This window comes from Drosophila pseudoobscura, chromosome 4 (genome assembly GCF_009870125.1).
Source record: "Drosophila pseudoobscura strain MV-25-SWS-2005 chromosome 4, UCI_Dpse_MV25, whole genome shotgun sequence".
Taxonomy (NCBI): domain Eukaryota; kingdom Metazoa; phylum Arthropoda; class Insecta; order Diptera; family Drosophilidae; genus Drosophila; species Drosophila pseudoobscura.
The window spans coordinates 770,791-796,172 of record NC_046681.1 but is presented as its reverse complement, the minus strand read 5'-3'; the positions used below and the strand labels follow the sequence as shown (position 1 = coordinate 796,172).

General features: G+C 49.7%; 1 long non-coding RNA gene across 1 annotated transcript; it reads left to right on the top strand.

The window, feature by feature from the left end:
* The first annotated feature begins 285 nt into the window (after positions 1 to 285).
* LOC117184034 (uncharacterized) lies at positions 286 to 864 on the top strand. The gene is made up of 2 exons (XR_004469185.1): positions 286 to 588; positions 669 to 864. It is a non-coding gene; the product is annotated as an uncharacterized lncRNA (long non-coding RNA).
* Positions 865 to 25,382: the final 24,518 nt, after the last annotated feature.

Here is a 25,382-nt window from a genome sequence, read left to right as displayed (position 1 = left end):
GCCCGCCTGTCAGCAGGTGCCCGGGAGTCAGCGCGTCTCCGTCGCTTGGGTCTGGGCTTAGGGGTCCTAGCGGGCGCGAGTTGAGTACCGCCTCGATCCCGACCAGCACGGTCTCCAGCTCCTGTGCGGTGAGGAGAGCGCTTCCGACTGCCCGTAGGAGTAGGCCCTTGGCAGACTTCACACCGGCCTCCCAAAGTCCGCCCATGTGCGGTGCTTGAGGCGGTGTGAAGGCAAACTCGCACCCGCTTCTTGACGCAAATTCGCGTATCGCGTCCGCTTCCGCCTCGATCTTCATCCGCAGTTCGCTGAAGTGGCGACTTGCTCCGACGAAATTTGTCGCGTTGTCGCAGTTCACGCGTTGCGGACATCCTCGACGACCGACGAACCTTTGGAATGCCAACAAGAAGGAATTAGTCGTCAAATCGGAGACAATTTCTAAATGAACCGCCTTGGACGCAAAACAGACAAATAACGCTATGTAGGACTTATGAGGGGGCCTTCCACGAATTTTCAGAGTCGTATAGACTGGGCCACAAAAATCAACGCCACATACTGAAAATGGGCGGAGAGCACGGAGCCGGTCTGCGGGTAAGTTGCCCATCATTTGGGTCTGGAGTAGCGGCTTGCATTTAAAGCAACGAATACACGACCTAACTGTCGCCTTGCAGACCGCCTGAGCATTCACTATCCAAATGCGCTGTCTAAGGATACTCACGAGTGCTCGTGGGCCGGCATGAAAATTCGTTTGATGCAGATAGCGAACGTATGTCTGCACAAACTGCGAGCGTTTTGTCAATAACAAAGGAAACTTGGCATTATATGACATAGGAGCGTTAACTAGTCGCCCCCCAACTCGCAACAACGGAGACTCATTTTTCTGTGTTATTTCGACTATTTTTAGAAACGCCTCGTCGTATTCTACGAATGACGGAATTTTTCCAAAGTTGAGACTTTTTTCTTTGCATTTTCGGATGAAGCGGAACACGGAAACGAACACTCTTAGCAGTTTGAGGTGTGACGAGTATCCCTCGATTACATCCACTAAGTAATTTGGCTTGGCCGCGACGGTCAGTCCGACCGATTTCTTCCGACTTTCCATCTGTATCTCTTCTTCGGAAAGCTCGAAGTGTGGATTTCTGGGCCAGCTCTCTTCTTCAAACTTTAAGAACTCTGGTCCACCAAACCAGATCGACTGCACGATTTCCTCTACGTCACAACCTCTCGAAACTATGTCTGCTGGGTTCTGTTTTTTGGCACATGCCGCCACGTAGCTTCACTTGACCACTCTTGAATCTCCGCTACTCGGTTCGCAACGAATGTTGACAACGACGAAGGGTGGGATCTGATCCAATGAAGAGTAACTTCTGAATCTGACCAGAATATCATTTTATCAATTGGAACCTTGAGCAGTGATTTGATTCGGTGACAAAGGTCTGCTAGAAGGTGAGCGGCACATAACTCAAGCCTTGGCAGAGTTTTCGCCTTGAGCGGCGCTACTTTCGACTTTGCAGTCAACAAGGAGACTTCGAAACCTTCTGCAGTCATTCTACGGATATGGACGCAGGCTCCATAAGCTCTCATGGATGCGTCGGCAAAGGCGTGTACTTGAATCGGTGACATGGGATCAGTATGCACAAATCGAGGTATGGTAATCTTCTCCAACTGACCCAAGGATTCTTTTAATAAGTTCCATGCTGTTTCCAAGTTCATTGGAATTGACTCATCCCAATCTAGCTTGTTGAGCCAAAGCTCCTGCAGTAGGATCTTTCCCTTAATTACTAAAGGACTTAACAAGCCAAGGGGGTCAAACAGCTTTGATGTCACCGATAAGATGTTCCGTTTTGTCGCTCGGAGACCCATAACTGACGTGTCAATTTGGAACTTAAAGACGTCTTCGTGTGGCAGCCACGATATTCCTAACGCCTTAGTTGACTCTGAGTCCGAGATCGTTATCGGTTTAACTGTGCTCTCGGATGCGGTGACCTCAGGTGAGTTCGAAAACCATTTAGTCAATTCAAACCCAGCGGTTTGAAGAACCTGAGCCACAACAGACTTAATTGTCTTTAACGCCTCTACGCAACCAGCACCAGTCAACATGTCATCGACATAGAAGTCGGAGTCGATAACTTCAGCAGCTTTAGGGAATGAGAGTTTTGCAGACTCACTCAACCTCTTCAAACACCGAATTGCCAAAAATGGGGCTGGTCCAGTCCCATATGTTACGGTGTTGAGCTGGTATATTCTCAAGGACTCAGACGGGTCTCTTCTCCACACTATGAGCTGGAATTGTCTATCCGCATCAGCGACCCAGACTTGGCGATACATCTTCTTAACATCGGCTGTCAAGGCGTACCTGTGTAGTCTGAATCGGAGCAATGTCGAATACAGCTCATCCTGTATCGTAGGACCGACCATCAATATGTCGTTCAAGGCCACCTGAGAGGACGTTTTACAAGACGCATCGAAAACGACGCGGAGCTTGGTCGACGTGCTTTGAGGCCTCAACACACACTGATGTGGAATGAAATAATGTGGAGTTTTGGGGATTGTGTTGTCTGTGGTAGACATGTGACCCAAGGAGAGGTACTCGATGTGGATCACTGACTCTTCTCGACAACTCAAACAATTCCTAGCTTCTTGGGTGGCAGTCACCTTTGGAGTGTATCTGCCCGACACAATCCAGCCGAGAAGCGTTTTCTGCAGAGTTGGATAGTCAGGACCTTGTCGAATCTGACCAACAGATAGAAGTTCGAAAAATGTTTCTGAACCTATCAACATATCTATCTTCTGTGGCTTGAAGAAATATGGGTCTGCAAGTGGTAAGTTCTTCGGGATTTTCCAGTCACTCACGTTAAGTGTCTGATCAGGGTGATACCCCGAAATGGACCTTAGAATCCAGAAATCAACCGAAAACTCACTACCAGTAATTCGCGACTTCACCACCGTGTGTATCTTTTTCTTGACTTGTGAATTGGATTCACCAATACCAAGCAAGTTGATACACGACTCCTCCCTACGGATCTGTAAGCGCTGTGCTAAGTCCTCAGTTATAAAATTGGTTTGAGACCCCGAGTCAAGCAGAGCTCGGGCCAAAACATGTTCACCATTATTTGTTCGGACGCTTACGATCGACGTAGCCAGAATAACTCTATCCATAGCTGTCGCATGGAGAGCATGCGAAGTGGAAGGTTGATTCTGATTGGGAGGAGGAGAAGAATTCTCTGGGGGTGATGGTAACGCCAGACTTTTATTCGCCACTGTGTACCTATGCAATAAGGTATGGTGTGAGCAGCCACACACTCGACACTTCTTAGCTTTGCATCGTACTACAGAGTGGCCTGGCTGCAGACAATTGATGCACAAGGATGCAGTTTTTGCAAATTCGACCCTTTGCATTACTGCTAGCCGACCAAATGGACTGCAATCTGTCAACAAATGGCCTTTCGCATTGCAGTAGCTGCATTGTTGATTTTTGGTATTCGCGGTGGAACACGCGAATGAGCTCCGATTATGCGGCTTGCTTGGCACAGCTTTCTGCTCCTGCTTTGGTTTGTCCGAATTTTCGGCCGAAAGATGCTGATGTCTGCGATTAAGCAACTTTTCACAGTCCGTCCAAAGTGGCAGTTTGTCATAATCGAGCTGTTCTTCCCATTTCTCTTTGGTCACCGGATCGACTCTGCTCAAGACGAGATGAATAATCATCGCATTCGAGATCTTTTTATCATCGCCTATCGACAACAACGAACCATATATGGATGAGGCGGTATCGATAAGGTTCCTTAAGGACGATGCTGTTTGCTGGGTCATTTTGGGAAGATTAAATAGGGCATCAATGTGATTTTTAAAGATCAGACAATCATTATCGTAGACCCGTTTTAAGCTAGCCATTGCTTTCTCGTAGTTGGTCTCGGTTACTTGGAAAGCCCTAACTGTTCCCAACGCTTCACCGGAGAGACACGAAAGCAAATGGTTGAACTTTTCGATAATTGGAATGCTTTGGTCATTATGAACTAGAGTCTCAAATAAACCTATGAAGTTTTTAAAGTCCGAAAAGTTGCCGCTGAACTGCGGCAGAGCTAACTTCGGAAGGCGAGCACGAGTTGGGCCACCATAAGCTGGTACTGCCGGTATTGTCTCATCAGCTGTCTTTAATACGCAAATGAGAGACATTAATTTTGTCTTTGTGACAATTGAGAGTTCTTCCAACTCGACTCCAAATTCATCGTCAATGTCTATATCTTCAATCTTCTCTTGAAGTTCGCGTGCCGTGTCAATGCTACGCATCAGCGTTTCGAGTCTGCACTCGAGCTCCGTCAATACCAGCGGAATATCCCCCGCTTCTAAACGGTCCGCTAATAAACGAATGCCTTCTTCAAGGACGATATTGTTGGCTTTTGAGGTCATATTGATTCTCAATACAAGCAACTGAAGGCGAAAGATCGTTTCTAATAATCGTATTTAATGCCGAGGCACTCAATGAAATAATGGGTAATTGTACCCAAACGAGGTGAAAAACCAATATACCCGAAAAATTTAGGGTATAGCGTCGCTTGGCTGGCGCGTACACGAAAACCACACAAGAATACCAACGAACTGCACTGGTGACAAGCGAAAACGAAAAATTTTACCGCTGCAGTTCTGAAGAATTAATGTTGTGTATACGTATGCACCGACAACGATCGACGCTAAATTGATTTGCGAGGCACGACTTTGTCTTAATTGATAGTTGGATCCTACTGACACCAAACGAATATACCCGACGAAAACAACGAAAACGAGAAAGGGGAAAGGGGCGACAGCGATTGCAGTTAAAATGAGTTATGTATATGTGTAGTTATTGCGTCCAAGAGGGTTAGATGTACATATGTATGTATATATGTATTAATATATATGCTCAACTCTAACTACAGCATGCAATCTAGCTCTACTATGTCATACGTATGTGCCAAGAATTGAAAGCGAGGTGCAATTGTTTCAGCACAAGACAATAATTGCGAGTTTTTTAATCTTTTCGTCTTCACTCGAGATTTCAATTTTTTGCACAAATACCTCTTGGGAAGATAGGAAATTCTAGGTGCTGTACTCTCCTTTTGTATATGTAGCTGCAGACAGGGTATTGCACGACCGACGCGGTGATTTTTAGTTTGGTTTGTTTGATTATTTGCACACACGTCGCGGTCAATTTGGCAATTGGCTGCCGCACATATGCATGTACATGTATGTATGTATGTACAATAGATTTTGGCTATTTATCTTTTCTTCACTGTGTCACTGTCACTTTTTGCCTTTCCACTTGAATTAATATATATACGTTTAAATTGCGAGTCCACCCGGGGGCGCCATGAAATTTTAGAATAGTTTTTCTAAATAACAATACCGAAAGTTCTTGGGTGACTGCATTTTTTTATTTAATACGACGAAAGAAAAGGGGTGCGTGCGTTCGATTTCAAGGGTTTTTCTCGACTTCTTTTCATATATTCAAACAATTTCTTCTAAGCCTACCTTACCTACGGTGGCAAAGCGGGGCGAATTCGCCAAGAGCGAGAGAACGAGAGACGAGAGACGTATCGCAACGTCGTCCGCAAAGGCCACGATTTTGCAGCCCCCCCTTCCAGATCACATAGAATCCTGTTGACTGCTGTGTTCCACAGAAGAGGAGACAGGACACCACCTTGCGGGGTGCCTCTGTTGACATACCTTGACTGGGCCGACGATCCCATCGATGATGTCACCGTCCTGCGTATGAGCAATTGATCAATGAGCATCACCAAGTGACGGTCCACCCCAGGTCAGTCAGGGCTTCTGTTATGGCGCCCGGTACAAAGTTGTTGAAAGCTTCCTCGATATCGAGAAAGGCAATAAGTGAGTACTCTTTAAGATGTAGAGATTTCTCTACCGCTGAGATCACTTAATGAAGAGCCGTTTCCGTGGATTTTCCTGTCCGGTAGGCATGCTGTGCGCCTGACAGCAACTGAGGGTGTATAGTTGTCCTCAGTTGCAGAACGACGGGTCTCTCAAAGGTTTTGAGGACGAAAGGCTGATTGGTCTAAAGTCCTTTGCAGTTGAGTACGAGGCTTTCCCTGCTTTGGGAATGAAGACTATCTTTGCCTTAAGCCATGCTCGCGGGATTGTACCCACAACCAGTATCTTCCTGAAGATACCTTGTAGCCAGTTGATGGTCGTATCCTCGGCCTTCTGAAGTTGGGCCAGGATTACCTGGTCTGGGCCTGGCGATTTGAACGGGTTGAAGCTGTTTATTGCCCAGCTTATGTTACGTTTTGTGAGGATGTGATCCATCGAGGTTACCGGTCCCTCTTCTGTTAGATGTACCGTCTCGATGGTTTTGCACCCTGGGAAATGTGTGTATAGTAGAATGTGCAGGGACTCCTCACTGGAGTTGGTCCACGTGCAGTCATTCCTTTTAAGATACCCTACCGAGGGGTTAGTTTTTGAGAGAATCTTACGAAGCCTTGCGGCCTCTGACGTTTCCTCAATATCCGAGCAAAATTTTTGCCAAGAGGCCCTTTTTGCTTTCCTTGTTTCCTTTTATATAGTGACAGACTGATTTTGTAGTCTGCCCAGTGGTGCTCCTCGCTCGAGCTTTTGACCCTGTTGAAGAGGGTCCTGCAGCTTTTACGTAGGATGTCTATTTGTTTTGACCACCAGGGGGGTTTCTTTTCCCCCTAGGTTTGCTAGAGGGTCATCAAGAACTTGCCAACTCTTGACTATGTCTAACAGTTTGTGAGACACTAAGGTGAGGTCAATAACCTCCCGTCGATTTTTAATTATAAAAGTGGGGTCGTTGCCCCGATTACAAATAAATAGATTAGAGTTAAGGATGAAGCTGAAAAGTGACTCACCCCTTACATTTGTGTTCGAGCTCCCCCATTGAGCGTGGTGAGCGTTGGCATCGCAACCTATCAGTAGGTCTATGTCCGACCTCTCGCTGTCGCTGGCTAGTTTGCGGACAGGGTCGTTTGGAGGATCGTTTTCCTCATGGGCCATGTAGGACGACATCAGCCTAAGATGTGTCCCTTTCAGCTCCAGGCTTGCCGCCGTGTTGTCGCTATCGCTATAATTATGGAGCAGAAAGATATTAAAGTGCTTTCTGGGGAGAACGCAGGTGCGGGTTTTACCTTCATGTTGAGCTACAATTATCTTGTACTCCTTCGACGCTAGTCCACAAACCTTGTCTCCCACTATCCAAGGTCACTGAATTAGTGCTACGTCTACTCCGCTCTCTTCGAGGCGTCTTCTTCCTCTTTCGGAGGAAATGCAAAAATGCATTACCATCAAGCCATTCCTGGAAAAGCCGGGGCTTAACTATTCGAGCACTTTACATTATCGTACTGCTACACTCGGAGAAAAGTACTATGGTGGAAAAAGTAACACAGAACTATTTATGTTGCTCCGAAGCAAGCGTAGGAATAGCTTTACATCCGGATCCATGCCCATGAGCAAGCCGTTCAATGACTCTGGAAATACCTATATTTCTGGTGGTTACACTTTTACCGACTCCCGACTCCGACAAACCTTGTCTCCCACTATCCAAGGTCCCTGGATTAGGGCTACGTCTACTCCGCTCTCTTCGAGGCGGAGTATAAGAGCAGCGGATGTTGCTTTACAGTGGTGGAGATTGATCTGAAGGAGCCTCCAGGACATCCTTAGTGTTCTCCACCACTGTAATATAGGCATCTGGATCATCCTCAACTTCCTCGTGGCAACACATCGCCTCGAAGTTGCACCTCAGCGTGCCATCGGTGGAGTAGCCCTCTGGGTCTGTCTCCGTATGATCGTCGGGTGCTTCGATTTCCGAGGCAGCGTCCTGCTCGACTGGCTTGTCGACAGGACGTGCACCGGCCGCTGCATCCGACTTGTAGACCTGTACGGTCACCGAGCTGAAGGCTGAAGGCAAGGCTGCTTTTCCAGCAGCTCGAAGCATCGGTCGGCCAGTGCCTCTGTCCAGGACGCCAATCAGCGTCCTTTCCCTGGCAATCTGCGCGATCGTGTTTGGCAGTACTCTGAAGCGCTTCCGTGTTGGCCCAGGAGTCTCTTGCGAGCGCTGCTTTTTGGCTGAGGGGCTTCCTTCTTCGGTGCTTCTTTGCCAAAGTTCGGCAGCACCTTCGAGGCCCCCTCAACCTTCTTTATACATTTGTCCGTCGGGCTGGACATCTGACTTGCGTTCTGCCGACGGAGTATATTGCCAGCACTCCTTCTATCGGCATATGTAAATGGCTTGGACACTAGTAGATGGTAACTCATCACCCTCCACTTTACCAGCAAGCAGGGCAGCCGCAGGATTGCATAGCCACTCTGCCAAGGTATCGGTTTTGGGAGCCAATTCACCACCCATCCCGAATCCGGGATGGGACCCCTTTGGGCTCTCCCTAGCGTCGACCGCCGCGCAGGTTTTCACCGCTAGTTTGCGGGTTGGGCCAGGCCTTTGGGCCGCTGCCTTCCCCTGTTTGGGATTGCTCCCTGTTAGCATTTGGGGAGTGCCAGACTCATGTTGTTTTGTTTTCAAATCTTCCATTCTTTTCCCACGTGCTGCAGAGAAGGGGTACAGTCCGTCCGGGCAGAGATCCCCGTTGCCCGGATAAGGCATACTTAGAACTGGGGGCTGCCAAGTCCCTGAGCTCTCCGTTAACGACTGGGCTAGTTTTACATACCGGGCCCCCAGCCAGGCTGACTCTCGGCACGGGTCGAATAACACTCTTAGTCCGTCCCGGTGTGAGCTGAATGTGGGGGTACCACAAGCGCATCGTCAGTGTTGCTACTTCGCGAACACCCGCTGGCTGTCCGGGGCTGCTTATTTTCGGTACTCTCCCTAGGGATGTCCGCTTATTCGCAGCTGACCTACCTATATGACCTGTATATAGGTAGCTCGTTCGCTATCCGCAACCTGCGACTCGTGGCCTTAGCTAGTCCCCCTTTGAGCCAGCTCACAAGCTCATCAAACCAGAATGCCAAACTTAAATATACATACAAAAAACACCGCAAAGGAGCTCGGCACTCCTAAGGTACCGGAGGGAAAACACCATCCCATCACTAACGCATCTGGGAAACCAGTGCCCAAACGGCCATGCAGAGTGATATCGCGGCTGGCAGACCCCTTGGGACCGGGGACCCCTTTACAACCCCGGCAGGCGGCGCCTCTGCCTCGAACGATAGGCCCAAGTTTTAAGACAAGAGACGTGCGGCCTTCATCCTGGGCAACGACGACCCGGTGTTCCTGGCGTCTGCCAGGGGAATCGAAACGCGGCGATGGGCCAAGACGGTCCTGCCCGACTACCAACCAGCCAAAGCTGGCAAGGCCGCAGCCAAGGCCCCAAGCAAGCCCCAACACCACCACGCAATTCCAACAGACCAAGAGGACGAAAACACTGAGGAACCGCTCGTTTGCCGAGGTGGCGAGAGGAAAAACCCTAATTGGAGTCTTAGACAGGGACTCTAAAGACGGGCAGATTCCTCGTTACAAATGGAACCTCGCAGAAAACGAGCTCCAAGACCGCTTCCTCCAGGAGTTGGAAGAAAATGGCGGACCACCGCCCAAGTGTGAGGACGCCGAGTGGCACCAAGGCAGAGTGAAAGCCATTGCATCGCTCAAGGAGGTCTACCCAGGAGCCAAACTGGAGGACGGATGTCCAGCAAGGCCATGTTTGCCGAGTTATGCGACATCGTGGCACTATTTGCCACATATCGTTTGTTAGTCGCTTGTATTGCTCTTTTATAATAAGCTTACAGGTGGCCATTGGCATACAGATATCCTCCTTGTCTTGGAGAAGGGGGATTGTAGTGCCAGATCTGGCCAGCTCGTCCGCTATACAGTTGCCCTTGATGTCCCGGTGGCCCGGGACCCAAATCAGGCTAATAGCAAATTGCTGAGCCAAGGCTCGGTAGGCATAGGATGGCATGTAGCGCATCATCTGGGGTGGTGCGAAGAGCTCCGCTGATGCATAGGGCGGCAGTTCGCTGGACTTTGCCCAGTTGCTTGGTGATTGCCCTTTTTGATAGGGCCGGCCACCACACAGTAACTCCGTAGAGTAGTATTGGTCTAACTATAGCTTGGTATATCCATTGGACTATGCTTGGGATCATACCCCATCTTAGCCCAATAGCTTTTTTGCATGTGTAGAGTGCAGTCACTGCCTTCTTCACTCTGTCTTTGACATTCAGGTTCCAGCTAAGCTTCTTGTCAATTACCAACCCTAAGTAACTGGCACTGTCGCTAAAGGAGAGCCTGCATCCATGTAGTATTGGCGGGTTGAGGGGTGGTACCTTGTATTTATTTCTGAACAATACGAGTTCCGTTTTTGAGGGATTTACTCCCAGGCCACGCGATTCTGTCCATTCCGACAGTTGCGCTAGCTCTGCAGTCATTAAGTCGCATAGTGTTTGGGGGTATTTCCCTGAGAAAATAATCGCAACGTCGTCCGCAAAGGCCACGACTTTGCAACCCCCCCTTCCAGATCACATAGAATCCTGTTGACTGCTGTGTTCCACAGAAGAGGAGACAGGACACCACCTTGCGGGGTGCCTCTGTTGACATACCTTGACTGGGCCGACGATCCCATCGATGATGTCACCGTCCTGCGTATGAGCAATTGATCAATGAGCATCACCAAGTGACGGTCCACCCCAGGTCAGTCAGGGCTTCTGTTATGGCGCCCGGTACAAAGTTGTTGAAAGCTCCCTCGATATCGAGAAAGGCGATAAGTGAGTACTCTTTGAGATGTAGAGATTTCTCTACCGCTGATATCACTTAATGAAGAGCCGTTTCCGTGGATTTTCCTGTCCGGTAGGCATGCTGTGCGCCTGACAGCAACTGAGGGTGTATAGTTGTCCTCAGTTGCAGCCCGACGGGTCTCTCAAAGGTTTTGAGGACGAAAGACTGATTGGTCTAAAGTCCTTTGCAGTTGAGTACGATGCTTTCCCTGCTTTGGGAATGAAGACTATCTTTGCCTTAAGCCATGCTCGCGGGATTGTACCCACAACCAGTATCTTCCTGAAGATACCTTGTAGCCAGTTGATGGTCGTATCCCCGGCCTTCTGAAGTTGGGCCAGGATTACCTGGTCTGGGCCTGGCGATTTGAACGGGTTGAAGCTGTTTATTGCCCAGCTTATGTTACGTTTTGTGAGGATGTGATCCATCGAGGTTACCGGTCCCTCTTCTGTTAGATGTACCGTCTCGATGGTTTTGCACCCTGGGAAATGTGTGTATAGTAGAATGTGCAGGGACTCCTCACTGGAGTTGGTCCACGTGCAGTCATTCCTTTTAAGATACCCTACCGAGGGGTTAGTTTTTGAGAGAATCTTACGAAGCCTTGCGGCCTCTGACGTTTCCTCAATTTCCGAGCAAAATTTTTGCCAAGAGGCCCTTTTTGCTTTCCTTGTTTCCTTTTATATAGTGACAGACTGATTTTGTAGTCTGCCCAGTGGTGCTCCTCGCTCGAGCTTTTGACCCTGTTGAAGAGGGTCCTGCAGCTTTTACGTAGGATGTCTATTTGTTTTGACCACCAGGGGGGTTTCTTTTCCCCCTAGGTTTGCTAGAGGGTCATCAAGAACTTGCCAACTCTTGACTATGTCTAACAGTTTGTGAGACACTAAGGTGAGGTCAATAACCTCCCGTCGATTTTTAATTATAAAAGTGGGGTCGTTGCCCCGATTACAAATAAATAGATTAGAGTTAAGGATGAAGCTGAAAAGTGACTCACCCCTTACATTTGTGTTCGAGCTCCCCCATTGAGCGTGGTGAGCGTTGGCATCGCAACCTATCAGTAGGTCTATGTCCGACCTCTCGCTGTCGCTGGCTAGTTTGCGGACAGGGTCGTTTGGAGGATCGTTTTCCTCATGGGCCATGTAGGACGACATCAGCCTAAGATGTGTCCCTTTCAGCTCCAGGCTTGCCGCCGTGTTGTCGCTATCGCTATAATTATGGAGCAGAAAGATATTAAAGTGCTTTCTGGGGAGAACGCAGGTGCGGGTTTTACCTTCATGTTGAGCTACAATTATCTTGTACTCCTTCGACGCTAGTCCACAAACCTTGTCTCCCACTATCCAAGGTCACTGAATTAGTGCTACGTCTACTCCGCTCTCTTCGAGGCGTCTTCTTCCTCCTTCGGAGGAAATGCAAAAATGCATTACCATCAAGCCATTCCTGGAAAAGCCGGGGCTTAACTATTCGAGCACTTTACATTATCGTACTGCTACACTCGGAGAAAAGTACTATGGTGGAAAAAGTAACACAGAACTATTTATGTTGCTCCGAAGCAAGCGTAGGAATAGCTTTACATCCGGATCCATGCCCATGAGCAAGCCGTTCAATGACTCTGGAAATACCTATATTTCTGGTGGTTACACTTTTACCGACTCCCGACTCCGACAAACCTTGTCTCCCACTATCCAAGGTCCCTGGATTAGGGCTACGTCTACTCCGCTCTCTTCGAGGCGGAGTATAAGAGCAGCGGATGTTGCTTTACAGTGGTGGAGATTGATCTGAAGGAGCCTCCAGGACATCCTTAGTGTTCTCCACCACTGTAATATAGGCATCTGGATCATCCTCAACTTCCTCGTGGCAACACATCGCCTCGAAGTTGCACCTCAGCGTGCCATCGGTGGAGTAGCCCTCTGGGTCTGTCTCCGTATGATCGTCGGGTGCTTCGATTTCCGAGGCAGCGTCCTGCTCGACTGGCTTGTCGACAGGACGTGCACCGGCCGCTGCATCCGACTTGTAGACCTGTACGGTCACCGAGCTGAAGGCTGAAGGCAAGGCTGCTTTTCCAGCAGCTCGAAGCATCGGTCGGCCAGTGCCTCTGTCCAGGACGCCAATCAGCGTCCTTTCCCTGGCAATCTGCGCGATCGTGTTTGGCAGTACTCTGAAGCGCTTCCGTGTTGGCCCAGGAGTGTCATGCGAGCGCTGCCTCTTTGGCTGAGGGGCTTCCTTCTTCGGTGCTTCCTTGCCAAAGTTCGGCAGCACCTTCGAGGCCCACTCAACCTTTTTTAACCAATTGTCCGTTGGGCTGGACATCTGGCTTGCGTTCTGCCGACGGAGTATATTGCCAGCACTCCTTCTATCGGCATATGTAAATGGCTTGGACACTAGTAGATGGTAACTCATCACCCTCCACTTTACCAGCAAGCAGGGCAGCCGCAGGATTGCATAGCCACTCTGCCAAGGTATCGGTTTTGGGAGCCAATTCACCACCCATCCCGAATCCGGGATGGGACCCCTTTGGGCTCTCCCTAGCGTCGACCGCCGCGCAGGTTTTCACCGCTAGTTTGCGGGTTGGGCCAGGCCTTTGGGCCGCTGCCTTCCCCTGTTTGGGATTGCTCCCTGTTAGCATTTGGGGAGTGCCAGACTCATGTTGTTTTGTTTTCAAATCTTCCATTCTTTTCCCACGTGCTGCAGAGAAGGGGTACAGTCCGTCCGGGCAGAGATCCCCGTTGCCCGGATAAGGCATACTTAGAACTGGGGGCTGCCAAGTCCCTGAGCTCTCCGTTAACGACTGGGCTAGTTTTACATACCGGGCCCCCAGCCAGGCTGACTCTCGGCACGGGTCGAATAACACTCTTAGTCCGTCCCGGTGTGAGCTGAATGTGGGGGTACCACAAGCGCATCGTCAGTGTTGCTACTTCGCGAACACCCGCTGGCTGTCCGGGGCTGCTTATTTTCGGTACTCTCCCTAGGGATGTCCGCTTATTCGCAGCTGACCTACCTATATGACCTGTATATAGGTAGCTCGTTCGCTATCCGCAACCTGCGACTCGTGGCCTTAGCTAGTCCCCCTTTGAGCCAGCTCACAAGCTCATCAAACCAGAATGCCAAACTTAAATATACATACAAAAAACACCGCAAAGGAGCTCGGCACTCCTAAGGTACCGGAGGGAAAACACCATCCCATCACTAACGCATCTGGGAAACCAGTGCCCAAACGGCCATGCAGAGTGATATCGCGGCTGGCAGACCCCTTGGGACCGGGGACCCCTTTACAACCCCGGCAGGCGGCGCCTCTGCCTCGAACGATAGGCCCAAGTTTTAAGACAAGAGACGTGCGGCCTTCATCCTGGGCAACGACGACCCGGTGTTCCTGGCGTCTGCCAGGGGAATCGAAACGCGGCGATGGGCCAAGACGGTCCTGCCCGACTACCAACCAGCCAAAGCTGGCAAGGCCGCAGCCAAGGCCCCAAGCAAGCCCCAACACCACCACGCAATTCCAACAGACCAAGAGGACGAAAACACTGAGGAACCGCTCGTTTGCCGAGGTGGCGAGAGGAAAAACCCTAATTGGAGTCTTAGACAGGGACTCTAAAGACGGGCAGATTCCTCGTTACAAATGGAACCTCGCAGAAAACGAGCTCCAAGACCGCTTCCTCCAGGAGTTGGAAGAAAATGGCGGACCACCGCCCAAGTGTGAGGACGCCGAGTGGCACCAAGGCAGAGTGAAAGCCATTGCATCGCTCAAGGAGGTCTACCCAGGAGCCAAACTGGAGGACGGATGTCCAGCAAGGCCATGTTTGCCGAGTTATGCGACATCGTGGCACTATTTGCCACATATCGTTTGTTAGTCGCTTGTATTGCTCTTTTATAATAAGCTTACAGGTGGCCATTGGCATACAGATATCCTCCTTGTCTTGGAGAAGGGGGATTGTAGTGCCAGATCTGGCCAGCTCGTCCGCTATACAGTTGCCCTTGATGTCCCGGTGGCCCGGGACCCAAATCAGGCTAATAGCAAATTGCTGAGCCAAGGCTCGGTAGGCATAGGATGGCATGTAGCGCATCATCTGGGGTGGTGCGAAGAGCTCCGCTGATGCATAGGGCGGCAGTTCGCTGGACTTTGCCCAGTTGCTTGGTGATTGCCCTTTTTGATAGGGCCGGCCACCACACAGTAACTCCGTAGAGTAGTATTGGTCTAACTATAGCTTGGTATATCCATTGGACTATGCTTGGGATCATACCCCATCTTAGCCCAATAGCTTTTTTGCATGTGTAGAGTGCAGTCACTGCCTTCTTCACTCTGTCTTTGACATTCAGGTTCCAGCTAAGCTTCTTGTCAATTACCAACCCTAAGTAACTGGCACTGTCGCTAAAGGAGAGCCTGCATCCATGTAGTATTGGCGGGTTGAGGGGTGGTACCTTGTATTTATTTCTGAACAATACGAGTTCCGTTTTTGAGGGATTTACTCCCAGGCCACGCGATTCTGTCCATTCCGACAGTTGCGCTAGCTCTGCAGTCATTAAGTCGCATAGTGTTTGGGGGTATTTCCCTGAGAAAATAATCGCAACGTCGTCCGCAAAGGCCACGACTTTGCAACCCCCCCTTCCAGATCACATAGAATCCTGTTGACTGCTGTGTTCCACAGAAGAGGAGACAGGACACCACCTTGCGGGGTGCCTCTGTTGACATACCTTGACTGGGCCGACGATCCCATCGATGATGTCACCGTCCTGCGTATGAGCAATTGATCAATGAGCATCACCAAGTGACGGTCCACCCCAGGTCAGTCAGGGCTTCTGTTATGGCGCCCGGTACAAAGTTGTTGAAAGCTCCCTCGATATCGAGAAAGGCGATAAGTGAGTACTCTTTGAGATGTAGAGATTTCTCTACCGCTGATATCACTTAATGAAGAGCCGTTTCCGTGGATTTTCCTGTCCGGTAGGCATGCTGTGCGCCTGACAGCAACTGAGGGTGTATAGTTGTCCTCAGTTGCAGCCCGACGGGTCTCTCAAAGGTTTTGAGGACGAAAGACTGATTGGTCTAAAGTCCTTTGCAGTTGAGTACGAGGCTTTCCCTGCTTTGGGAATGAAGACTATCTTTGCCTTAAGCCATGCTCGCGGGATTGTACCCACAACCAGTATCTTCCTGAAGATACCTTGTAGCCAGTTGATGGTCGTATCCCCGGCCTTCTGAAGTTGGGCCAGGATTACCTGGTCTGGGCCTGGCGATTTGAACGGGTTGAAGCTGTTTATTGCCCAGCTTATGTTACGTTTTGTGAGGATGTGATCCATCGAGGTTACCGGTCCCTCTTCTGTTAGATGTACCGTCTCGATGGTTTTGCACCCTGGGAAATGTGTGTATAGTAGAATGTGCAGGGACTCCTCACTGGAGTTGGTCCACGTGCAGTCATTCCTTTTAAGATACCCTACCGAGGGGTTAGTTTTTGAGAGAATCTTACGAAGCCTTGCGGCCTCTGACGTTTCCTCAATTTCCGAGCAAAATTTTTGCCAAGAGGCCCTTTTTGCTTTCCTTGTTTCCTTTTATATAGTGACAGACTGATTTTGTAGTCTGCCCAGTGGTGCTCCTCGCTCGAGCTTTTGACCCTGTTGAAGAGGGTCCTGCAGCTTTTACGTAGGATGTCTATTTGTTTTGACCACCAGGGGTTTTTCTTTTTCCCCCTAGGTTTGCTAGAGGAGCATGCTGCCGCGAAGGCTTTGTTGCATGCTTCTGTGAACCTGTTCACTAGACGATCTAGGTCGGTTTTTTGTGTCCGGGCATGATGCTGCTTTGGGTAGATTTGAGTTAAGGATGAAGCTGAAAAGTTACTCACCCCTTACATTTGTGTTCGAGCTCCCCCATTGAGTGTGGTGAGCGTTGGCATCGCAACCTATTAATAGGTCTTTGTCCGACCTCTCGCTGTCGCTGGCTAGTTTGCGAACATGGTTGTTGGGAGGATCGTTTCCCTCATAGGCCATGTAGGACGACATCAACCTTACATGTGGCCCTTTCAGCTCTAGGCTTGCCGCCGTGTTGTCACTATCGCTATAATTATGGAGCAGAAAGATATTAAAGTGCTTTCTGGCGAGAATGCAGAATGTACCTTCATGTTGAGCTACAATTATCTTGTACTCCTTCGACCCTAGTCCACAAACTTTGTCTCCCACTATCCAAGGTTCCTGGATCAGGGCTACGTCTGCTCCGCTCTCTTCGAGGCGGAGTATAAGAGCAGCGGATGCTGCTTTACAGTGGTGGAGATTGATCTGAAGGAGCCTCAAGGACATCCTTAGTGTTCTCCACCACTGTAATGTCGGGCATCCGGATCGTCCTCGACTTCCTCGTGGCAACACATCGCCTCGAAGTCGCATCTCAACGTGCCATCGGTGGAGTAGCCCTCTGGGTCTGTCTCTGTGTGATCGTCGGGTGCTTCGATCTCCGATGCAGCGTCCTGCTCGACTGGCTTGTCGACAGGACGTGCACCGGCCGCTGCATACGACTTGTAGACCTTTACGGTCACAGAGCTGAACCCAAAATTGAACTCGCCTTTGGCAGCCTCAATCGGGGCCAGCGACTCTTTGTTGAGGACGACCACCGCCTGGTCCAGGCTGCTTTTACAGCAGCTCGAAGCAGCTGTCGGCCAGTGCCGCTTCCACCCACTATCCACTGGTTCCTAGGGATTCGGGAGTCCGCGCTGCCTTTGTCCAGGACGCCAATCAGCGTCCTTTCTCTGGCAATCTGCGCAAACGATGTGTTAGGCAGTACTCTGGAGCGCTTCGGTGTTGGCCCAGGAGTCTCTTGCGAGCGCTGCTTTTTGGCTGAGGGGCTTCCTTCTTCGGTGCTTCTTTGCCAAAGTTCGGCAGCACCTTCGAGGCCCCCTCAACCTTCTTTATACATTTGTCCGTCGGGCTGGACATCTGACTTGCGTTCTGCCGAAGGAGTATATTGCCAGCACTCCTTCTATCGGCATATGTAAAAGATTTGGCTTGGACGCTAGTAGATGGTGACTCATCACCCGCCACTTTACCAGCAGGAGGAGCAGCCGCAGGATTGCATAGGATTGCAGGTATCGGTTTTGGAAGCCAATTCACCACCCACCCCGACACCGGGATGGGACCCCTTTGGGCTCTCCCTAGCATCTTCCGCCGCGCAGGTTTTCACTGCTGATTTGCGAGTCGGGCCAGGCCTTTGGGCCGCTGCCTTCCCCTGTTTGGGATTGCTCCCTGTTGGCATTTGGGAGTGCCAGACTCATTTTGTTTGTTTTTAAAATCTTCCATTCTTTTCCCACGAGCTGCAGAGAAGGGGTACTTAGAACTGGGGCTAGTTTTATATACCGGGCCCCCAGCCAGGCTGACTCTCGGCACGGGTCGAATAACACTTTTAGTCCGGCCCCGATCTGATCAGGATTCGGCAATCTGGTAGATATGGTCGTTCTCTATAATTGTGCGTTTTTAATTTTCTCGTATCTTTGAAATTGTGGATGCCACAGGTTTTCGTCCTTTTTGGGGCGAAAGGAAGTGCGGCAGATTTTCGAAATACTCTTATAACAGTTAGATCTAGTGTGAGTGTGGATACCAAATTTGGTAGCTATAGCTTTAACAGTCTCTGAGATCTGTGGAAGCCACAGATTTTCGTCCTTGGCGGGGGTGGAGGGGTGGGGTGAAATTTTAAATATATTTGGGCAGGTTTGATATCACAGGCGTGTGGATAAATTGGTTACTCTTGCTCTTTTAGTCTCTGAGATCTAGGCGCTCACTTTATGTTTTCTAAATTCTGGCTATAATATTGATACGATTAATTTCAGATTCTGTGTAAAGGTTGCGGTTGGGCAGTACCGATCCAGGGTACGTTATCGCTATGGTGCTCGGGTATATCGCATGCAATAACCTTGGGCCAATTATCGCTGCAGGGCATAGCATAGTTGGGGTGGGTGCAGGCAAACTCGAAGTAGGGAACAGCTGAGCTAAGCTTCCGTAAGTGCTGTGCAGCGCATCGCAACGGAGCTTTCGAAGCCAATCATTAAGATCGGTAAGCTTCTATTTGAATCTGTGCAGCTGGTGATTATCTCCGCGTCGGTAGCAAATATAGATATAAATCGACCAATCAAATTCCCACAAATACCAACCGAAACCGAATAAAACTAAACGGTGAAAAGCGCACTCGGTGTGCGCGCGCCAAAATCGGGCTAAATTTAAATTTAAATCGCCGAGAAAACTGGCGAGACACCTACCCTGGTTTACAGTGCATATGTGCTTCGCCTCGCCACCAAGAGTTTGTTTTGTCGCCGACCCGTGCGTCCCCCAGCTCTGCCAGGAGCAAACAACACTCGTGTCTCCGTGGAAAAGTCGGAAAATCCGGTATGTTAAAGTGCGCTGTAGGGAAAAATTATATTTTTTCTTAGCACTCGTGGTTTTGTTCTGTTTCGCCCATAGGGCCCTGGCCACGATCGGTAGCCCACCCAGCTCTCACAAAGTTCTGCCCCCCACACCAAACTCCCACCCTTGACGGGAGTACTCTTCGCGAGTCTACCTTGGTGTGGGGCCGAGATTGTTTTTTCCTCCTTTGGAAAGCGTGGGAAAGTCTACCTGCCCGGCTACATAACCTCCACCGGCCATAAACCTCGCGCCATCCCGCACGGACGCGCATAGAGGGCATAGAGATCACCCCCCCTCCCCGGAGGCGCCGCTAACTCGCTTTTTGCGACGGCCTAAAAGGAGTCGCTACGGATCCGGACCCAGATTTTGTAGAATAGTGTAGCTTCCATTGTCATTTTCTTTGGTTCCTTCTGAACCCTTATATGCCTATGTAAGTTTCATTAACGCTGCGTCACAGTCATACCTCGATAGCCGTGAAGTGAAAGTTCCCAAAACTAAATTTATTGTGTTGGTTGGAGAACGAAAAACTTAATCTTAGCGATCACCCCCCCTCATTTACCAATCCCCCTCCGACCAGGGCACACATTAACCTTGATTCCACGAAAGGCGCCTTTAAGCGAGGGACCATTGAAGCTGTAATTGAAGCTGTAAGTAACCCAATTTCCTTGTTCTCTTTTGCGCCTGAACTCGTAAAATCGTAAAAGGCATACGCAGCGGCCAGCCGCTGATTGATAAGAGAGCGCAACGCTTGCGTTCCCCACGCTCGAAGCTTTGCGTTCTCGTCGTTGCCAATTCTGCTTTAAGCTTGCAGTGCTCGCTTTCTTTGCATTTTTGTAATGCATTAAAACGTAGTCGAAAAATACACTAAAAAACAAAAAAAAAATATTTTTTTTTTAATTAAATTGCGTTTTGGCTCACCATGGCGGATCGCTGGTCTGACCCCCGCGGCTTTTTATAATTTTTTTTATTTTTTCGTTTTTCTTGATACATATTTAATTACCTTATTTCTAATATCATATATTATATTCATATACCCTCTCGTTTATATATACATACCTCTATAAATATCTAAAATTTTTCTATACCTCCTTTTGGATTAAGCCTCATATTTTTCCATTTCCATTAAATTTTTTTTCTTGATTTGCCTACTAGTTGTAATTAAAGACTTGTGTTCTTTCCGGTAGTGAAACTCTTGTTCGCTCGGTTTTGATGATGTAGCCACATGTCTAGTATTAAGTTCAGAGAAATATATTGAATTGTGTCAGCCATGAATATGGAGTAGACTTCTAATATATTATTAGGGATTTCCAGAACCTTTCGCACAACTGGAAATCATGGAAAGGTGGGTACAGAATCGGGTGGGTCGACTTCCATCTCAAGACCTCACGCCCGCGATATTTTTTGGAACACCCCGACCAAGCCCCTAGTACTTTTTTCGAGTACGCCCTATGTATTGTGCCATTTCATTTCGGTTATGCTCGGAATAGGCAAATTGTTGTTTTCGGAGTTAGCTCCCTGTAGAGTCACGGGATTCTAAAATTTTAAAGTTTATGTAGTAGGAGTCGAGACGCGAGACGAGATATAGTTATTCTTTACGATTCTGCGCTTTTGGTTTTCTCATATCTTTAAAGTTGGAGATGCAAGAGATTTCTGTCCTTTGTGGGTTCGGGAAGAGGCGGGGCGAAGTTTCGAAATACACTTGTAACAGTGACATATCATTGAAGTTTGGATACAACATGTCGTTGCTCTGACAGACAGACGGACCGACGGACAGACATGGCTCAGTCGAATCGGCTATTGATGCTGACTATCGCGGTGTGCTTTTGTGCCTGATTTTGTTGATATCTAAAACATTATTTCGGGGGTCTGCTAGGGTTATGGCGACTGTCTTTCCCGAACAGAAGTACAGCAGATTCTTTAAACTGATGCTGGTCAGGTTATTTCAACGACGTAATTTAAAATGTGTAACCAGCTTCCACTTTTCAAGAGATGTTATGGCTACATCTTCTTTAGAAACTGGTATTAGCAATGTAGATTTACTAATTTGAAAATTCCCTGGTTGAAAAAAATCTGTGCAATGTATTTTGCTTAACGAGAGTTTTTTATTCATGGAGGCTCCGTTTTACACTTACATTTGCGGATTAGTTTTTTAGTCAAAACATTTCGTTGTAAGGTGTTGTTGTTCTTGCCCTGTCCAGTTTTTTCCGAGACAAATTTGAGGTTGGGTTAAAATAAAATAATTTATAAAGACAGCAAAAGTTAAGAATAAATACCCTGATATAGGTGTCAAGTTTATGTTAATGCATCAATAAGTCATATATTTGTTTCATTTTGCAATTAATGTTCGTTTCGTTCTATAAAAAGCCGTTTACTTTTCATTTCGTCAACGAGAATGTTTTCGTTTTGAAAACGAATACTCCTTGCGGAATATGAAAACTGGAGCCCCAATTTATGTGGATTCAAAAGTAAATCGGGAAAGTTTTGTGTATGTGAAAAACCGAGCGTGGCTGATTGTTCCAATATGAAACAGTACTGTTGTCATTTATTTAAATTTTACCCAATTTAGAAGTGTATTAGCTTTTATGAACATTCGCTAGTAAGCACCATTCGGTCTCAGATTAGCTTTTTCTTCTTGTGACAAGTTGGTATCGTTATCTCCGTCGTCTTTTCTTTCATACGCGACTTTCTTATGCTCCTGTTCCTACTTAGTCTCACTATCGCTGATCACCGAGACAGATGGTTTTTTCTTCTTAGACGCAGTAGTTCCCTTTCTTTGTGCGCGGTGATACTCGTTGGGTACTATGTACTGCATCACCAACATTGTTCTCTGGCTGTTTTTCATCCAGTTTTGATCTAAAGAGGCGTAAGAGGGAGGTGCATAATTTTGAAAAAGACTTAATTCAGTATGATATCAGAAGAGTCTGGATGCAAATACATATATTGCTGTAGATCTTAATCTCTTAGATCTATGCGCCCATGAAGACGGGCGGACAGAACGACGGACGGAAGAACAGACAGGTGTGAAGGCACAAGCCTCCACAATAGAGACCACGACACCATCCCTTGAAGGGACCGCCCCGACGGGTGTTACCTAGTTTCATTATTATCTACTATTATCTTTATCTCATTATCCCATTATATTACTATTACTATTATTATTACAAGACAAAAATGAATCCTCAGTTCCTTAATTAAAATAAGAAATAGGCTAAGAAAACCAAAACAGGGGTTTTTTCTATTAGTAAGAGTACACGCAGCGAAGAGAGAACGCAACGAAGAGAACGACTATACACACACAAAAGAGAGAAGCACGCGACGGCCACGCAACGAAGAGACCGGCTATACACAGAGGAAAGAGAACGAAGCAGCAGAGAAGCCGCCGATCGGCCTTACGCCCACGCAACAGAGGAAAGAGAGCGAAGCAGCAGAGAAGCCGCCGATCGGCCTTAAGCCCACGCAGCAGAGGAAAGAGAGCGAAGCAGCAGAGAAGCCGCCGATCGGCCTTACGCCCACGCAGCCGAGGAAAGGGCCGACGGCGAAGCAGAGAATACACCGACGCAGCCGATCACCCACGCCGCCGAGGCCGACAGCCGAAGCTGCGCAGCCACGAAGCAGCAGAGAAGCTGGAAAAAGAAAAGCAGAGGCCTGGCACGGTCCAGCGCGGGCGAGACTCAGGAGTGATCTCCAAGGGCTGAACAAGACCGGTTGTGTGGCGGAAGAATAAGCCGCGACCGCGGTGTGTAAAAAGAAAAGAAGTTGTGAGCACGCGGTGTACGAAATAAGCCGACGTGACGAGGACCCGCCGCGGGATACCAGGACCCCAAAGGAGGGAAACAAGGGTGAGCCACCTCACGTATGTGAGCTCTGGGGGGGAACAGATCGGTGCAGTAGGCAGGCATAGACAGTTTTTACATATCCATGCACACATGTGGATTAATATAAGTTTTTTGGCGCTTATTTCCCCGCTGCAGGCGCGGGATTTTAAGTAGGGAAATGATCCAAAAATAATAAAGACACCAACCTCCACCCACCTGTCTCAGAACATTCGCCCGTAGGAGTCACTCACTCCCCCCACCCCCCTCTCTTCCCTTTTCCCGGGAGGCCCAGCGAAGTGGATGTGAGTCGTGGATCACGCGGCATTCACCAAGCTGGGTTTCTCCTCTCCTGTACCTTTTTCCCGGGAGGCCCAGCGAAGTGGATGTGAGTCGTGGATCACGCGGCATTCACCAAGCTGGGTTTCTCCTCTCCTGTACCTCTTCCCCCGGGGGACCCGGCGATGCTGGATGTGAGTCGTGGATTCACGCGGCATTCGCAAAGCTGGGTTCCCTCCCCTACACCCTCGCCCTGGGGACCTGGCGACGCAGATGTGAGTCGTGGATCATGCGGCATCTGCTAAGCTGGACTCCCCTCTCCCATACCCATCCGATCCCTGATCCAAACCTCTTCTCCCGCCATACATGACCCGCAACGCACGTCTCTGCAGCCCCCACGCACGGCTTCAACCACGCCCCGTGGCCGGGCCAGGCCCGACCGTCCCACAATCCACCCCACGGGCGCGCTTTCGCCACGAGCGGCTCTCCCCTTAGGTCCTCACACAACAAATTTTGCTGTGGGGAAGGACCGGGCCCTGGACAGACTGAGAAGCTGTACCTCGGCCTGAGAACTTCCTTACAGATGGCGCCCGAGCAGGGACCCACGAGGGGAGAGTCGGTGAGCATAGGGACAAGTGAAAAGTGAAAAGGGAACCAAGCAGCAGCCCACCATAAAAAGGCAAGACCCACAAAAGCAAAGACAGCAAACGATGCTTAGGACCCACGGATCAGGAAAAGCCGCCGGAGAAAGGTCAAATCAGTGATTAGCAACCCCAAAATCAGAGTCCCGGCGAGTAGCCAGCACCAATCTTTGATCCCTCGACTTATGTACAGCTGAGGCTGGTTTCTCTAATACCCCCCTAGCAAGGGCCGCCGGCACGTGTCCCAGACGCGCCGGCAAAAACCACGCGGAAAACCACGCAGCCAGCCACCTACGAGGCAGAAAGAGACGGGGAGAGACGCGAAAAACCACGCGGCCAGCCATCTACGCGACGGAAAGAGACGGGGAGAGACGCCGAAGACCCAGCACCGCGGGCCGGGGGAAAATGGCCGCGGACGGCGCCTAAAACTTTGGCACGCGCCGGCGACAAAGCAGCACCCGCGACAGAGTAGCCAAGCAGCAGCAGCGGCAGAGCGACGAAGCAGCAGCGACAGAGCAACGAGGCAGCGGCAGAGCAGAGAAGCAGCAGCGACAGAGCAACGAGGCAGCGGCAGAGCAGAGAAGCAGCAGCGACAGAGCAGCGAGGCAGCGGCAGAGCGGAAGATCAGCAGCGACAGAGCAGCGAGGCAGTGACAGAGCAGCGAGACAGTGACAAAGCAGCCAGGCAGTGACGGAGCAGCGAGACAGTGACCGAGCAGCCAAGTAGCGACGCAGCGGTAGAACAACGGAGCAGCGAGGGACAGCCGGCGAACGGAGAGGAGCAGCGACATGGCAGCGGAACCCTCGGCGACAAAGCCATGGCCGCGGCCAATATAAGGCGGAGCAGGAACACCAGTCAGGGAGTCATTACCGGGCAGTCACACAGTTACCACCGAGCAGTCAGACAGAACTTTTCCCCGTACCGCGCCACGGATCCTTCGACAGGATCATCCAACCCAGTGCTGTGTATCCTAGTACAGGATCACCGATCTAGGACCGTGCCGCGTGTCCTTCGACAGGATCATCCAACCCAGTGCTGTGTATCCTAGTACAGGATCACCGATCTAGGACCGTGCCGCGTGTCCTTCGACAGGATCACCCAACCCAGTGCTGTGTATCCTAGTACAGGATCACCGATCTAGTACCGTGCCGCGTGTCCTTCGAACAGGGTCCCTCACCCCAGTGCCGTGTATCCTAGTATAGGATCACCGATCCAGTACTGTGCCGCGTGTCCTTCGAACAAGACTCCCCACCCAGTGCCGTGTATCCTAGTACAGGAGCCCCAGACCGTGCCGATAAGGACTCGCACCGGTGCCACGATTAGTTTACCAGGATCAGGATGAACATCCGCTGGATAGCGTCCCGCAGGAAGGACGAGCTGCAGAGCCTAGCTAAGGAGTTTGGACTAGGAGAAACTGGAACTGTAGAGGACCTACGGAACCGGATCACCGCATTCATCGCACGCCCAGGGCACCCCGAAGCCGTGCAAGCAAGGCTGGACGAATTGGCCACGCACTTTGGGAACATCCCGAGCCCCAGGGACCACCGGAGTCCAGCCACGTCACCC